Below are 18,144 nucleotides of genomic sequence, written 5' to 3'. Positions count from 1 at the left end.
GAGAGCATCTTGTGGTTTTAATATTCATTTTCTTGACAATTGGTAATGTTGACCGACTATCCATGTGTTATTGGCCCTTTGTACAACTTCTGTGAAATGCCTGCTTAAATACTTTGTTAACTCTTAAAAGCTTTGGCTTCTTATTTTTGAGTGGAAAGTTTTTAAACATGTATTCTGGATAAAACCCATTCTTCTGATGTATGTTGGGTAAGTACTTACTTTAGTCTGAGAAGTGCTTTTTCATTTTCTTATTTAAAAAAAAAGGTTTAAAATTTCCATAAAGTCCAAAGGATCTTTCATAGCTCATTTTTTAGAACTGCACTTAAATAATTATTGTCTACCCAACAGTTATAAAGGTTTTTTCCTGAAAGTTTTATAGCTCTGCATTTGGTTGATGGGCCATTCAAGTTGTGAGACACAGTCTGTTGCTGAATGCTGTTGCCTTTTGGTTTTGATTTTGTTTTCTTTTATTTTCTTTTTCATACATATATCCAATACCCCGTAGCACCATTTTTTGAAAGGGCTCTGCTCTCACATGACATTGAGTTGCCTTGGAACCTTTGCCAAACATCAGTTTGCATGTATACGTGGACCTGTTTCCAAACTCTGTTACATCGATCTACAAATGTATTCTTTACCCAACACCACACTACCTTGACTCCTGAGCTTTGTAAGAAGTCTTGAAATCAGGGCAGCCCCGGTGGCGCAGCTGTTTACCGCCGCCTGCAGCGGAGGACATGATCCTGGAGGCCCTGGATTGAGTCCCACGTCAGGCTCTCTGCATGGAGCCTGCTTCTCCCTCTGCCTGTGTCTCTGCCTCTCTTTCTCTCTCTGCATCTCTATGAATAAATAAATAAAATCTTAAAAAAAAAAAGAAGTCTTGAAATCAGGTAGTATAAATACTTCAACTTTGTTCTTCTTTTAAAAATACTTTCGGCTATCCTAGGTCTCTTGTTTCCATATAAATTTTAATTATCACCTCTCGGCACCTTCTACAAAAGCTTGCTGTGACTTTGACTGGGATTGCATTGAATCTATAAATCAACTCGGGAAAAACTGCCATCTTAACTCTCATGTCTTCCAGCATATAAGCTGGTATCCTGCTCCATTTATTTAGATCTTTAATTTCTCTGTTTTCAATGAGCAAGATGTGTGGTTTTCACATATCATTTGTTAAATTTAGTCAAAGAAACTTTATATTGTTTTTGTAATAAGGTTGGTTGGTAAGCAGTTATTTTTTCCCTGATATGTGTAATTAAATTTTTAACCTCAACCTTGTGAGTTGTGACCTGCCCCAAAATTACTTTTTTTTTTTTTACTTTTCTTTAGATTTGCTGCCCACACAATCATGTTGCAAAGTTAATTTTATTCATCCCCAATCTAAATTCCTTTTACTTTTTTTTCTTTCTTTATAGGACTTTTTCTTCTTTCCTTTACTTTCTTTCCTTACAATGTCAAGAGAACACCATGTCTTGTTCCTGACCTTAACCTACAAAGTATTCAGTTTTTCACTGTTAAGTATGATGTTAAATATGATGTTACTTACTAATTTATCACACCTGTCTTCCATCAGGTTGAGGAAGTTACTTTTTATTACTAGTTTGCTGAAAGTTTTTATTGTTTGTGTTGACTACCACATGCTTTTTGACCCCTCTAGAGAAAAATCATTTTTTATTCTAATGTAAAAGAATATATAATATAAAAGAGAATATAGCAAAATATATTGGTTGATTTTCAAAATTAAAACAACCTTGCACCACTGAGATAAAACAACATTTCTCATAATTATTTTTGATATATTTTACAATTTGATTTGAGCATGTTTTGTTAAGGGTTTTTACATACAAAAAAAAAAGGGTTTTTACATACATATTCAGAAGGGATATTTTTCTCTTATCTTCTAGTCTTGTAACTTTTTTTGGTCTGGTATGAGAGTACACTCACCTTATAAAATGGGTTGGGAATGGTTTAATTGCCTCAATGTTATGCAAGAGCCTTGTAGCTTTAATATTACTTCCTCCTAATTCACCAGTAAAACCATATGAATCAGGAGATTTCAATTTAGGAAGATTTTTAATCATGAATTAACTTCTTTCACTGATAGAGGGCAATTCGGGTATCTGTTCCTTCTTCAATTAGTATTGGTGAGTTTGATTTTTCAAGAAATATGATCATTTCATTGAGGTTGTTTCTGGTTTTCTTGTTATTTCTTCTTTGGCCAGTGAATTATTTACCAATGTGTTGATTAAATTTCAAATGGTAGGATTTTCCAAATATCTTTCTGTTATTAATTTAGAATTTAATTCCTTGGTGACTATAGAACATATACTATGATTTAATCCTTTTATATTACTTGAGAGTGGTTTTATGTCTCAGCATATGATTTATCTTGATAAGTAGTCATGTGCACTTGAAAAGAGTATGTATTGCCCATTGTTGGGTAGGGTGTTCTAAAAATGTCACAAAAGGGCACCTGGGTGGCTCAGTTGGTTAAGCAAGTGATCATGCTCAGCAAGTGAGCCTCCATGCTCAGCTCAGTGGGGAATCTGCTTGGGATTCTCTCTCTCCTTCTCCCTCTGCCCCTCCCCCCACTCATGGGCTCTTACATGTATGAGCTCTCTCTCTAAAATAAATAAATAAATACATACATACATACATACATACATACATAAATTTTATCCCATGCTGTAATAGTCATTCATGAGTAAACTTGTCTCAAGTTCCTACCTGCTTTTGGTAATTTTCCACTTTTTATCCAGTTTTTATAATTATTGTCAATGGGAAGAATCATTTAACTTCTTTATATAACCATTTAGTTTGCACATTTCATTTTAAATATTTCTTAAATTTCATTCTGATTTTGATTCATGAGCTTAAGTGTTTTTTGAATTTTCAAAAGTATAGGGGAATTAATTATATTTTGTTATCGATTTCTAGCTTAATGGCACTGTGGTCAGATAAAATGATATTAGATTTGTGCTCTCCTTTCATATTTGCTTTGTGCTCTTCAACATGGTCTACTTTTATAAATATTCCTTGAGTGCTTAAAAGAGTGTTGTTTAAATCTTGAGTGCATGCTTGTATTCAATCACACTGTGGCTTTTCAAGTGGTTTTCATCTTATTTATTTTATGCTTAAACTATTTATGAGAGAGTCGTGTTTTTAGAAAATCTCATTTTTTAGTGTTTAACTTTTAATATAGATATATTTTATTAACATTCCATAAAGTTTTAAGTATCTTTACCTTCCTCCCAAATAGTGTATTTTTTTAAAGATTTTATTTATTCATAAGAGATACAGATAGAGAGAGGCAAAGGCACAGGCAGAGGAAGAAGGAGGCTCCATGCAGGGAGCCTGATGTGGGACTTGATCCCAGAAATCCAGGATCATGCTCTGGGCCAAAGGCAGATGCTCAACTGCTGAGCCACACAGGCATTCCATTTATAAGATTTTAATTTGATTTATATCTAATGACCTCCTTCCTGTCTGGTTTTTATTCCTATGCATGTTATCATTATTGTCATTGTTCTATGTTGATTCTTGCTTTGATTCCATATTATGCATTTATTTTTATTCCATGTTTCTATCACAGTGTCTTATGAGTATCTGGTAGCAGAAATTTTAAGTCAGAAAATTCAGGAGCAATAAATATATTTTCTCAAGAACTTTTTGAAAACCGTGGCTATACCTACAATTCAAATAAAAATTGATCCATGACAAATTGACAGGTTTGAACTGCATAAGTCCACTTATATGTGGATATATTTTTTCAATTTAAATTCAATTTAATTAACATATAGTATACTATTAGTTTCAGAGGTAGAATTTAGTGATTTATTAGTTGCATGTAGCACCCAGTGCTCACTGTATCCAGTTCCCTCCTTAATGACCATTACCCAGTTGCCTCATCCCCTCACCCACCTCCCCTCCAGCAATCCTGTTTATTTCCTATAGTTAAGGGTCTCTTATGGTATGTCTCTCTGTTTTCATCTTATTTTTTCATTTCTTCCCCATGTTCATCTGTTTTGTTTCTTAAATTCCACATATGAGTGAAATCATACAGTATTTGTCTTTCTTCTGATTCACTTGTTTCACTTATATAATATATATATATTATATAGAATATAGACAATATATATTATATAGAATCTCTTTATCTTCTTTTACTCTTTACTCTTATCTCTTTTACTTCTTTGTCCATTCATCTGTAAATGAACATCAGGGCTCTTTCCATATTTTGGCTATTGTAGACATTGCTGCTATAAACACTAGGATGCATGTGCCCCTTTGAATCCCTAGTTTGTATCCTTTGGATAAATACCTAATAGTGCAATTGCTGGATCATAGGGTAGTTCTACTTTTAACTTCCTGAGGAATCTTCATATTTGAATATTCGCCCTTTATCTAATAGGTCATTTGCGAATATCTTCTCCCATTCCATACATTGCCTTTTAGTTCTGTTTCCTTTGCTGTGCAGAAGCTTTTTATCTTGATGAAGTCCCAATAGATTGCTTTTGTTTCCCTTGCCTTTGGTGATGTGTCTAGCCAGAAGTTGTTGTGGCCAAGGTCAAAGAAATTGCTGCCTGTGTTTTCTTCTAGGATTTTGATGGATTCCTGTCTCACATTTAGGTCTTTCATTCATTTTGAGTTTACCTTTGGGTATGGTAAACCCAGTTTCACTTTGCACATGACTGTCCAATTTTCCTAACACCATTTGTTGAAGAGACTGTCCTTTTTCCACTGGATATTCTTTTCTGCTCTGTCAAAAATTAGTTGATCACAGAGTTGAGGATCTATTTCTGGGTTCTGTATTCTGTTCCACTGATCTATGTGTCTGTTTTTGTGCCAGTACCATGCTGTCTTGATGATGACAGCTTTGTAATACAGCTTGAAATCTGGCATTGTGGTGCCCCAGCTTTGGTTTTCTTTTTCAACATTCCTTTGGCTATTCAGTGTCTTTTCTGACTCAATACAAATTTTAGGGTTGTTTGTTCCAGCTTTGTGAAAAACATCGATGGTATTTTTATCAGGATTACATTACATGTGTACATTGTTCTGGGTAACATAGATTATAACATGTAGTAAATACATGTTTAGATTTACTCATGTAAGTACTACCTTCTTAAACACCACTCATTAAAAAAAATAAATAAATAAACACCACTCATAGTTTCCTCTGACACCTTCTTCCTTGGTTGGGTTTTTTCCCCCTGAAATAAATCCTTCAACAGTTCTCTCAGTGAGGGTCTATGGATGGTCAACTATTCCCATTCTTTGTCTGACAATGTCTTTATTTCATCCTTAATCTTAAAATATCCTTTAGATATATAGAATTATAATATACAGTTGTGTTCTCTGAAAACTTCTATTGTAATTTCAGTTGAAAAGACTGCCCTCGGCCTGTTATTCCCTTTTTGAGAATCTGTCTTTTCTCCTGGGCTACTTTTAAGATCTTTTCTTTGTCTCTGATATTCTTCTATTTCACTTGATATTCCTGGGTGTAAATTATTTTTGAATCATACTTAAGTCTCACACTTCTTAAACTAAAGAATTCATGTCTTTGATTTTGGAGAAATACCAAACGTTTTTTTAAATATTGCCTCTCTTCCTTTTCTTCTATGCAAAGGAATTTCTATGTGATGTATTCTGGATCTTTTAAACCTATTTTTCTGGTCCCTTTACTTCAGTTACATATATTTTAATCTCTTGAACCCTTGTGCTGTATTCTGATAAATTTTCTCAGCTCTGTCTTCCAGTTTCCTGTTTTCCCTTCAAATGTTTATGTCAACTGAGTTCTAATTTCAAATAATATATTTTTTTATTTATAGATGTTCTATCTTTCCATCAAGTACAGTTATTATTTTTCATGGACTTTTGTTTTTCCTCATATTTTTTCTTTCTTGGTTTTGTTCTCAATAATTTTTAATGTATATACTCAACAGACACTATATAGGAGCTCTAAATCTGAAGCATTTCTTGTCAGCTAACACTTGTTCTTGGTAGATTATTTTCTCAATTGTTCTATAATTTGGACTTGTTATCACTCTCAGGGAGACTTTATTTGCAGGACTTTTCCTTTGCTGGTTGGAGATTTATGTCTTCCAAAATGTTTTAATTTAATTTTTTTCATGACCCTTGGATATATCATCAATCTGGACTACCGTTTATTTGTCTATGTTTCCAATGAGATAGCACTTATACACTGAAGTGAACATCAGTTAAGTGCACAATTCAATGAGTTTTGAATAATGTATAAACTGGTGTGACTGGTAGACAAATCAAGATACAGACCATTACTATCATCCTAGAAATTTCCCTCACTCTAACTTCCAACCAATTCCGTGCTTCTCTAGGGAATGACTGTATTTATTTCTATTGCTATAGAACTTCATAAAATTACCATACTACATTCGTTATTTTATGTCTTGCTTATTTTATTCACCACAATTGCTGTGAGATTTATCCATGTTGTTTCATGTAATAAGATTATACTTTTATTTTTTTACTGAGAACTTTATCACAGTGGGTATTGAATTTTATCAAATTATGTTTGTACCTTCTATTGATTTGATCATCTATTTGTATCTCCTTCATTCTGTTAACTTGGTGAATTACTCTGATTTTTCATGTTAAATTGATTATGTATTTCTAGGATTAACCCCACTTTATCTTACCATATTACCCATTTTTAAAAATTGTTGGATATGTTGCTAACATTTTTCAAGGATTTCTGCACCTATGTTCATAGTAGATAATGCTCCTTAATTTGTTTGTTAGATTCTTTTCTGGTTTTAATATTAGAATTATGCTAGCCTCATAAAAATGAGTGTTCCTTTTTCATGAAAAATTTCGGGAAGAATTTGTGTAAACCTGGTATAATTCCTATCTTAAATACTCATGGAATTCACCCATGAAACCATCCAGGTCTGAAGCTTTCTTTATGGAGTGTTTCAAATATATAATATCCATATTCTGCAAGGTGTAGAATTATTCATATTCTTATTATGTCACTTCTGCTGTGTTGTTCTGCAAGGAAGCTTCCATTTTATCTAAAGTAAGGAATTTATTGGAATAAAGTATTTACAATATTCCCTTATATATTTTTGTCTCTTAGATTTGTAGTATTATTTCCTCTTTTATTTCTAAATTGGAAATTTGTATTTTCCAAATTTTTCTCTTAACTATTCTTGTTCAAGGTTTATAAATTGTATTAATTTTTTCAAAGAACCAAGGTTTGTCTGAATAAACATATCCTATTGTTTTGATTGATTGATTTCATTGATTTCTATCCTTACCTTCATTATTTCCTTTAGTTTTGATTTGTTCATCTTTTTCAAACTTCCTATGGAAGAAAATTAGATCATGGATTTTAGCCTTTTTCTTCTTAAAATAATCATTCAAAGCAATAAATTTCCTGTAAATAACCATTTTTCTGCACCTTACAAACTTTTATTTGTTATTCCACTTTCATTCATTGTAAAATATGTCATAATTTTTCTTATGCTTTCATCTTTAACCCACTAATTGTTTAGAAGTATGCTATTTATTTGCCAAATATTGGGAGATTTTAACAGAGTTCTTATCATATTTGTATCTAATTTAATTGTATTGCCATCATAGGACATATTTTATAACATTTTAGTCTTCTGAAATTTATTGACATTTATTTTACACCATAGCACTTGGTCCATATTGTATAGTGTTCGTTTGCCCTAGAAATGTGTATTATACAATTGTTGGGTATAATGTTTTATGAATATCAAATAGGTCAAAGAGGTTGATGATGTTATTGATATATTGTGTATTCTTTCAATTGCTGAGAAAAGGTTTTTAAATTTTCTCATCATTGTTTTGTATATTCCTCCTTTTAGTTCTCTCCATTTTTGCCACATGTATTTTTAAGCTTTACCATTAGGCACTCACACATTTATGTTTGTTATTTTTTTATGTATTTTTCTTTGTATCATATAAGTTGTTACTCTATCTTAGTAATAATCCTTAGTTTGAAATATGCTTTGTATGACATTAATATACCTTCACCAGTTTTCTTATGTTTATAGGTTGCAAGGTCTGTTTTTCCATTCTTTTATTTTCTCTCTGTGTCTCTAGGATTAAAATGAGTTTCTCAGAAGCAGCATAATATTGGGCTTTGCTTTTTTATCTGATAACCCTCACCTTATAACCCAGCAATTTATAATGTTAATATGACTAGATTTAGGACTACCATTTTGCTTTTTTAAGTTTTTCACCTATTTTTTTCTTCAGTTACTCCTACTATAAATTCTTTTCGTATGATTCAATTTTTATTATTCCACTTTATTTCCTTTAAAGATTTAGATATACCTTTTTACCATTTTAGTGGTACTTAAAGAATTACAATATGTGTCCCTTATTTATCACAATCTTCTTAGAGTTAATAGTTAACCAGTGCATGCAAAATGTAAAAAACTTACAAGAGTATATTTTCATTTAATTATTCTGATCCTATTTAACACTTACACTTGTTATAGACCCCAAATTATTATATATTTTTCAATAAGTTAACTCTCTATTTAAGAAATTAGGAGAAGAAAAAGCAACAATTATATTTGTCTACATGTTTATCATGTAGTTATTTTTCACTCTTTCTTGTATGCCCAGGTTTCCATCTGGTATCACTTTCCTTCAGGTAGAAGAATACCCTTTACCATCACTTTTAGTTCAGACCTGCTGGTGATGAATTCTTCCACTTTCACTAATCTGAATATTTATTTCATTTCTTATTAAAGGTTATTTTTGCTGAATATCAATTTCTGGGTTGGCTAAAGTTTTTTTTTCTTTTTCCTTTCAGAGATCCTCATTGTTATCCTTCTTTATTGCATATAATCCTTACTTTCAATTTTTTTTTCTTTATCTTTGACATTCACCATTTTGACCATACTGTGTGGAGAGGAGAAGGAGGGGATCATTTATTGTGTTAGGAGTTCTCTGTGCTCCCTGGACTTGTAAGATAATTTTTTTAAACAAATTTGGGAAATTTGGAGATATTACTCTTTCAAATTTTTTTCTCCACCATTCTATCTCCCTTTATCTTCTAGGAATTCACTTACACATATGTTGTGATATTCGATATGGTCTGATATTGTCCCACATACACTGGGGCTCTGGATTTTTTTTCAATCTTTTTTCATCTTCAAAGTAGATAATGTCTATTGATTATTCTTCATATGACCGACTTTTTCTTTTTCCATTTCTAATTTGCTATTAAGCCCAATCCATTAAGATGTGAATCTGAGATACTGTACTTTCTCTGTCATCCTATTTCCACTGGCTTTTTGAATAACTCCCACTGCTTTGCTGAAGTACCACATCTATTCACTTATTGTAACCACCTTTTCCTTTAAGTTCATATTACCATATTCTAAATAGTTGCCTTAGTCACTGTTAATTCTAACATATATTCCTAGTGACTACTTTTTCTCTTAACTATTACATTTTCACTAATTATTCTCATATGTAATAATTTTATGTTGTATAGTGGACATTGCAGATGATATGACAGAGATTTTTTTATTCTATTATTCTATTCTAAATAGTGTTTAGTCTGTTCTAGCATGTCATTACCAACTCATCATTTGTACATATGTAGACTACCTTTTGCAATTGAAGTGCAAAATGAAGTTAAAATTTTCTTTTAACCTTAGAGCCTATCCTATTGTTAGGACATATTTTTTCCTACATTGTAACTCCTCTGGGATTTCAATGGAAAAGGCCAAATGCTCCTAACTTGATGAGATTAAATTTCAATCTTTTCCCCTCCTGTGGTGAAGAAGCTAAAGTTTTGCTTAGATTTTCAGCCTTTATGCTGTTGCTTTCTTCTAGGCTCCTTTAGTTCTCCCCCTGCACAGTTCATGGGTAAGCTAAGTATATATGGATGGTGTTTACAAGATTTCTGGGATCCTTCTTCTGTGGCTCCTTCCTCTTTAAGATTTCCTTTCTCAACTTCTAATGTTTCTGGCAGCCCTGAATTCCACATTTAATACTGCATCCCAATAAGACAGTGATGTTTTTCTGCTTGAATTCTAGCTACTTTCACAATGTGTGGACTGAGAATTGTTTTCAAGAGAAGACCTACATAAGTGAAAACCTCACCCAGTGCATTTGTTTCTTTTAAGGGTCAAACTTTTACAGTTTCAGGCTGTTTTTATTTATTCTTAATGGTTTCCAATAGTAGTGTTTTTAAAAATATTTCATGTAGTTTCTAATTGTTATGTGCAAGAATTAGCCTGATAAAAAGTATCCCACTGTTTCTGGATCTGGAGCTACTCAAGGTATATTTAAAAATGAATTGCTTAGGAGAACCAGACAAATGTCAATGTAAGCAGGATTCAATTTAGCATTGCTGTCTTTAAAAGTGCAGTAAGAGGTCACAAGCAAAGGCATGTGGGTGGCCTCTAGAAACTGGAAAATGGAAGGAATTGGATTCTCTGGAGTCTCCAGAAGGAATAATGCCGCCTCCCTGTTGAAACCTTGATTTTAGCTCAGCAAGATCTATATTTGGCTTCTGACGTCCAGAACTGTAAGATAACCAATTTGTGTTGTTTTAAACCACCAAGACTATGGTAATTTGCATGACAGAAATGTGAAACTAATACAGGTACCTAATTCACTAAGTCAATGCTGGGATTCATAAGATAGTGACTATGAAAAGCAAAGCAAAGCCCACAAAGTGTCACTATTATCATTACTGTTGTTATTTTATTACACAGAGAGTACAGTCAGCTTCAGATGTAGCCCCAGGCAGGACAGCTCCTGAAGGTGGCTCAGGCCTGCACTCAGCTCCCTGAGCAGTGATCTGAAGGGGGAAAATGCAGAGACAGAAGAGTGATGCAAGCTTCCTCTTGTGTGCTACCTCTACACAGTCACTCCCTTTGCAAAGCCTTTTACTACCTGTATTTCAATTACTTAGGAAGCTGTATCCAGATGAACTCTGCAGCCCTGCCCTTGATTTGGAAAGAGGGTTCACTACAGGCCTCCAGGAAAATGGAAGTTATCTCAGAAAAGACTTAGTTCACCCTTGGGCCCAAGAACATCCCCATCATTTAAGGGGGACACACACGTAAACCTTTCTGTATAAATCGCCAGGAAAAGGAAATTCATAAGCTCCCTTTGGGGACTGACTACAGTCTCAAAACTCTTAAAATCAAGTTATCAAAGGGCTGTGGGGCTGCCACTTCCTAAAGAATGTGAAGGTCCATCTAGTCCAGGGGTCACTAAACATTTTCTATAAGGAGGCTGAGTCAATACTCTTGAAGGAAAAGACATTAGGGTTCAAAGCCAAGAGCCAAGAAAGAATTCTTGAGACATCTTTGGTGCAAGAAGGTGATTTTATTAAAGCACGGGGGCAGAACTACTAAGAAATCACTTGTATTCTGATTATAATCACAGTGATGTAATTACTGTCGTGTGTAACACCGGTCCTTTTCCGGTGTTCAAGATGTCGAAGCGAGGACGTGGTGGGTCCTCCGGTGCAAAATTCCGGATTTCCCTGGGCCTTCCGGTAGGAGCCGTCATCAATTGTGCTGACAACACAGGAGCCAAAAATCTGTATATTATCTCTGTGAAGGGGATTAAGGGACGATTGAACAGACTTCCTGCTGCTGGTGTGGGGGACATGGTGATGGCCACAGTGAAGAAAGGCAAACCAGAGCTCAGGAAGAAGGTACATCCAGCAGTGGTGATTCGACAACGAAAATCATACCGGAGAAAAGATGGTGTGTTTCTCTATTTTGAGGATAACACGGGGGTCATAGTAAATAATAAAGGTGAAATGAAAGGTTCTGCTATTACAGGACCGGTCGCAAAGGAGTGTGCAGACTTGTGGCCCAGGATTGCTTCCAATGCTGGCAGCATTGCATGATTCTTTGGTGTATTTGTTTAAAAAAAAATAAAAATTATTTGTAAAAAAAAAAGAAAGATGTTAGGATTCTAAGCCCATAGCCAAGAAAGAATTCTTTAAACATCCTTGGTGCAAAGAGGTGGCTTTATTAAAGCACGGGGACAGACCCAAGAGCAGAAAGAGCTGTACCGGGGTCATGAGGAGTGCCCATTTATACACTTCAAGTTAGGAGGGGGTTAAGGATAGAATCGGTGTCTAAAGGAATTTTGGAAGCAGGGTTTCCAGGACCTTTAGGGGGCCACATATTGTTGAGACAAGGTCATTTATTACCATCTATTAAGATCTTAGTCACGAGACTCTTGAGATGTATACGGGAGAGTCATATGCTTAGGAGATGATTGCTAACATGTATCTTGGGAGATTTAGAGATAAAAGAAATTTCTAAAGGAATTTTTATATGTTAAAGTGGACTTACAGGATCCTGGGGGGCAGGCTAAGATTGCCTTTTGACCTTAGCAAAGTATTCACATGGAGGCAGTTGAGTCCCTAGAGGAATGTCACTCTGCCTGTTTCAAGGACTTGTCAATGGGCTGTGAGTAGTAAGGAATTTTAATAATTTTTCTTCTGCCTTTGTTTCCTACATCAAATACTTCTGGTGTTACAAACCATAGTCTGTCACAACAGTTCAATTCTACCGTGGTAGTGTACACACTTATGGTCAGGTTCCCTATTGAAAACTCAAAAGGAATAGGAAATGCATTCACATTTAATTGTGAAGTACCAGTCACCCAGTTTTCTGCACTTTTATCCCCAGCTTGTCAAGCCTTCTGCCTCGGGTCCACTACATTTACCTGAGCTATCCCCCAGGTGTTAGCCATCAACTGCATGTGCATCCCAAGACAAGAGGGCATGATCAATTTTGAAAAAGTACAGGGTTCTCCTCTTGCCTAACTTCTCACTATCAATCATCATCAACCCAGCCGTGGATATCACTAATGTTGTTTGACATACTAAGCCATCATTTAGTGAGGATGCATTTTCTCAGTCTGCTTTTACTTTATTCCACCTTAGGAAGGCTTGGTCCGGCACATTGAACAAGGCTCAGTTGGGCCCCAGCTGGAGGCAGGGAATGAGCATCCATGGGCAACAGAGCACAATCAAATCCTCTTTAGTGAGCACATAATCTGTCCAACGTGTTACCTGAAAAGACGGACTTTGCTTAGAGGGGCCGATTATGCAAACTTCTGCACCTTCAGAAAAAAAGAAAAATAATATGGAAATTATGTTTGGTACCTAATGCCTTACTGAGAGAAAAAGATAAGTCTATTTCATAAATAAAGATCTTAAAACAGATGCCAATCAAACCAAAAACAGCTAATAGCTCCAGATACCAGAGTTTAACAAATAATTTTGAGATAGCCCACTGAAAAACTCCCATAGAAGAAAGAACTAAAAGTTTGAAATTTTAATAGAGAATGTTCAACTTGGCCTGGAAATTGAGCCAAACTAAATGGGAAGAACAGGTGACACATAATGTACCTCTCACCCCTCTATATATGGCTTCAGAACAAAGACAAGTTTTCTGGTTTACTTTGTTTAGAAGGGAACTTTAAGACTGACCTCAGGGGAATCAGGGATTTTTCTTTTATCTATTACCTGATAGGAACTGGATTCTCAACAAATGAGTATATTTGGGGGAGACATTGTTTAGTTTTTTTAATTTTTTAATTTGAGGATAATTGACACATAATGTCACATTAGTTCAGCCATAAAAAGGATAAGGTCTAGCCATTTGCAAAACATGGATAGACCTAGAGGGTATTATGAATGCATATTTTAATTATTTTCTATTTCATGGCAATTTGAATGTTATTGTTGACTTGCTCAAATAAATCTTAATGAAATGCAAAATTAATCAATTAGTTTATGGTTTAACAAATGAAGGAAGCAATATACATTCAAACCACAGATCAAACAAGGATAGGCAAATGGTTACAAATTCTCAGATGTAAGTCTTTTTTTGTGCCCAGAACTCAAATTGAAATAAACAAATTCATTTGTCATTTTACTATGTCAAAGTGCAATTTTTTATTCACGATTTCATTGGTGGTATTGTGTTCCCAAGTCCAAGGTTCATATAAGGATCTCAGGTCCAGCAATTAACATTCCTTCATATGACAAAACCAAATTCTTCTCACTGTGTGGTCATTAAAATCCAGTCCTTTGGTTCTTAAAACCAATAACTCCTGCAAAGGCAGCCACAATGATAGCTTACCATGTTTATTTTCCAGTTTCTTCTTGGTTTACTTTCAGGTCACACTATTTAATTAATATACTATTTTGATATCTAATAGAACTTTCAAACATTATATACCTAAAATGGGCCTCCTGATTTTTTTTTTCCATCAACTCCCTTTCCCTCCAGACTTCTACATCCTAGTAAATAGCATCATTATTCACCTGGTGTCTCAAGTCCTTTCAATTCTACATCCAAAATCAATCCTAAATGTGTTCACCTGTCTCTCTCCATCATCTCCTTAACACTGGCCTCTCTTATCTCTCACCTGGGTGATTGCAGTGCCTACGACAAGACTTCTTATTCTACCCTTCTCCAACATACCTTCACAAGCAGCCCAACTAAGGTTTCTTTTTTTTTTTTTGAAAAAAAAAAAGATTTTATTTATTTATTCATGAAATACACAGAGAGAGGCAGAGACATCAGCAAAGGGAGAAGCAGGCTCCCCACAGGGATCACGACCTAAGCTGAAGGCAGATGTTTAACCACAGAGCCACCAAGGTGCCCCTAAGCTTTTAAAACAGAGATCATATTATGTCACTTCTCTGCTCAAAACAGTATAATAGCTTTTTTTTTAACCTCTATGCCCAACACAAGGCTTGAACTCATGACCCCAAGATCAAGAATTGCATTCTCTACCAACTGAGTCAGTATAAGGGTTTTATATGATATAATGATTATATTTATATGATTAAATGATTTTAGTGCAGCACTCAAACTCTCACCCTGGGCCACAAGTTCCACCATGAGCAGGATCACACATAACTCTCCAATCTCTCAGTACACATCAGCCACAGTGGTCTTCACGTACCTCTTCATTTATACTTCCATCCAACTGGAATGTTCCTTTACATATTATCTATGTCTTAGCTCAAATGTCAACATTCAGAAGAAATCTTCTCTGAAAGGTTTATTTTCAGATGGAAAACTCTTGTTCCATCGTCATGGTTAACCCCTATCACCATATCTTATCTATTTCCTTCGTATCAGCCACTGCTTTTTGAAAGAATCTATTTAGGAATTTTTATACTTGTTGTTTGTTCATTGACTAGAATATAATCTATGAAGGCCAAGATCTTCTAGTTTTACCTCTAAATTTTCAAATCTTAGTACAGTGTCTGTCTTTATCACAACCTAGAAGTTGTTGAACAAATGTGTCTCTATATAAGCCAGGAAAAAAAAAGGAAAATATGAAAGTTGAGAGAAAATCTTCCAGTCAAGGCAAAGTGAGCCTCCTGAATAAAGAAAATCAGACACGACTGGAGGGGTACCAAAGAAGTTCCAATCTTGTGTTGATTTATCTTGAGTTGATTTAAGGAACATTATGTTGCTATGCAAATTTAGTGTAGGTCTCTGCAGAAGAAAGATATAGCCTCTGTGTGTCTGTGAGAAAGCTCTTCACTCCACCAGCATCAGAAGAATGTGCCCTATAAAGCTCCCTTAGGGGATGGAGACACAAAATTTCAAGAGAGGAATCTTTAGCTGGAAGGGCAACAATAACAGTAACAACTAAAGCAGTTAAAATAACTATCTCATTCTCAGTAGAGAAAATGGGTATTTAACATAAGATACAGGATGCCTGGATGGTTCAGCAGTTGAGCATCTGCCTTTGGCTCAGGTCCTGATCCCGGGATCCGGGATCGAGTCCCACATCCGGCTCCTTATGGGGAGCCTGCTTCTCCCTCTGTCTCTGTCTGTCTCTCTCTCTTGCTCTCTCTCTCTCTCTCTCTCTGTGTGTGTGTCTCATGAATAAATAAATAAAATCTTTTTAAAAAATAACATAAGATACAAAAAGGAAAACCAATGAGCAATAAACCCTGGTTGATTCCAGCAATGCTTGCATAAAATTAAATTACTGGAAAAAGTGCAACAAAATTGGGAGAGAGCAGGAAGAAATGTAAGAATGTAAGTACATTTGGAATGGGGGAAAAATGGAATGGGGAATAAGATTGTCAATGATGAGCTATGGCCACTTGCCTTTTCCATAGGATGGTTCCACTGAGAGCACAATAAATTACAATCCTTCTGGGTGTCCACTTTAACTTCCTCTAATTCATATTGCTCTACCACCTTCCTGCATGTGCACACATGCATACACACACACAATGAAACTGCATCACATTCAGTATGCAGTTCATAAACTTCCTCTCGCTCCTTCCTTTCCCACTGTATCTGGCTTACATATCTTCATTCTTCTCACCTGGGTTACTGAAATAGCTTCTTAGCTGGTCTCCTTTGCTGTATGTTAGAGAAAGAGAGAGAGAATATATATTCTCTACATTAGTACAGATATATAGAAAATATACATCTATAAAAATATATTCTCTCTACATTACTCACTATCCCTGGGCTGTTATTGCCCACTCTTTCTTTAGGTAGGTTAAACTTCATTCATCCTTCAAAACTCAGCTCAAGCACCTTTTCTTCCAGAATTCCCTCAGAATGATTGACACACAGTTATGTGTTTCCATTACATTCTTTATATACCATGATCATTGATTAATTGTCTATGTCCTCCATAAAGTTACACTTGGTGGAAAACATAACATTTTATTTTACCACATAGCCTCAGTTTCTGGATACATAATAGTTGCTAAATAAATGTTTGTTAGAGGGATGAATGAATGATTGAATGACAAGTGAATGCACCCCATGACAAAACTCTCATTATTCTATCTGGTCACTGGGTTCTCCATGATGCCAGGGATGATACTTATGGCCACAATAACAAATTTGCAGTTACACATGAAGACATTGTGGAGTAAAGGTAACAGCCTCCAGAAAAGAAAAACTGGATGCGGGTCTGATTCCCCATACACTCACGGTACATGAAACATCTCATGATTCTGTATACTAATATTTTATCATCCATAATGTGGTGATGCTACCAATGATCACTTCCACAACTTGTCATGTCATTTTTTAAAATGCTATTTTTTAACTTATTAATCACTCTGCAGGTTTTAATTAGCAGGAATTTTGGTTAAAGTTTGCTTTTTCACTATTTAAGAGCAGTAAAATTGGCACAGAGAATAATAAAATATAGTTACACCCCTCCACTGCATTGTTCTTGTCTATTTAGTTCTATGATCAGGACTTTTATAAGCAAGTTACTTCCTTGCACTCACAACTTGGGAAAGATGTGATCTTGTAAGTTGGAGAATGCAAGTGGCCTACGTCAAAGCACTGACCACACAGCAGTGGCAGAAACCTCAACCAACATGGTGACTGGAAACACAGGACCCCAGCCCACAAGATTAGAAAATCTGTGGCACAACTAACTCTGGTTTTAAAGGATGGAGAGAGGCAGGGATGGGGAGTGTGCATATGGTTGCTGCTATAGTTGGAAGCAGTAAAAAGTTTTCATCGATTGTTAACTTCCAACAGTTAGACATTTCCAGCTTGAAAGATTACTGGGAGAGACAACCTTGCTATGAATTTCTTCTTTAAAATGTTTGATTTGGGGATCCCTGGGTGGCGCAGCTGTTTGGCGCCTGCCTTTGGCCCAGGGCGCGATCCTCGAGACCCGGGATCGAATCCCACGTCGGGCTCCGGTGCATGGAGCCTGCTTCTCCCTCTGCCTGTGTCTCTGCCTCTCTCTCTCTCTGTGAGACTATCATAAATAAATAAAAATTTATAATAAAAAAAATGTTTGATTTGAGAAGTCAGAGAACTTTTTCTTTATAAGGCCACACAAGTAAATATTTTAGGCTTTCAAGAAAGGTACTCTCTCTGTTTCAGTGACCTAATTCTAGGGTTTATACAAAATGAACTGTAGACAATATGTAAATAGATGGGCATGCCTGTGTTCCAATAAAACTTTATTTAGGGACACAGAAGTTTGGATTTCATATCATTTTCATGTGTCATGAAATACTATTTTCTTTTGATTTTTTCAAAACCATTTGAAAATGTAAAAATCATTTTATTTTAAAATATTTTATTTATTTATTCATGAGAGACACAGAGA

The 18,144-nt window shown here is 35.1% G+C and overlaps 1 pseudogene; it reads left to right on the top strand.

Moving 5' to 3' along the window:
- The first annotated feature begins 11,452 nt into the window (after positions 1 to 11,452).
- On the top strand, positions 11,453 to 11,951 carry LOC144315090 (large ribosomal subunit protein uL14 pseudogene; annotated as a pseudogene).
- The last annotated feature ends 6,193 nt before the right edge of the window (positions 11,952 to 18,144 follow it).

This window comes from Canis aureus, chromosome 6 (genome assembly GCF_053574225.1).
Source record: "Canis aureus isolate CA01 chromosome 6, VMU_Caureus_v.1.0, whole genome shotgun sequence".
NCBI lineage: Eukaryota > Metazoa > Chordata > Mammalia > Carnivora > Canidae > Canis > Canis aureus.
This window is presented reverse-complemented; position numbering and strand designations above follow the sequence as displayed.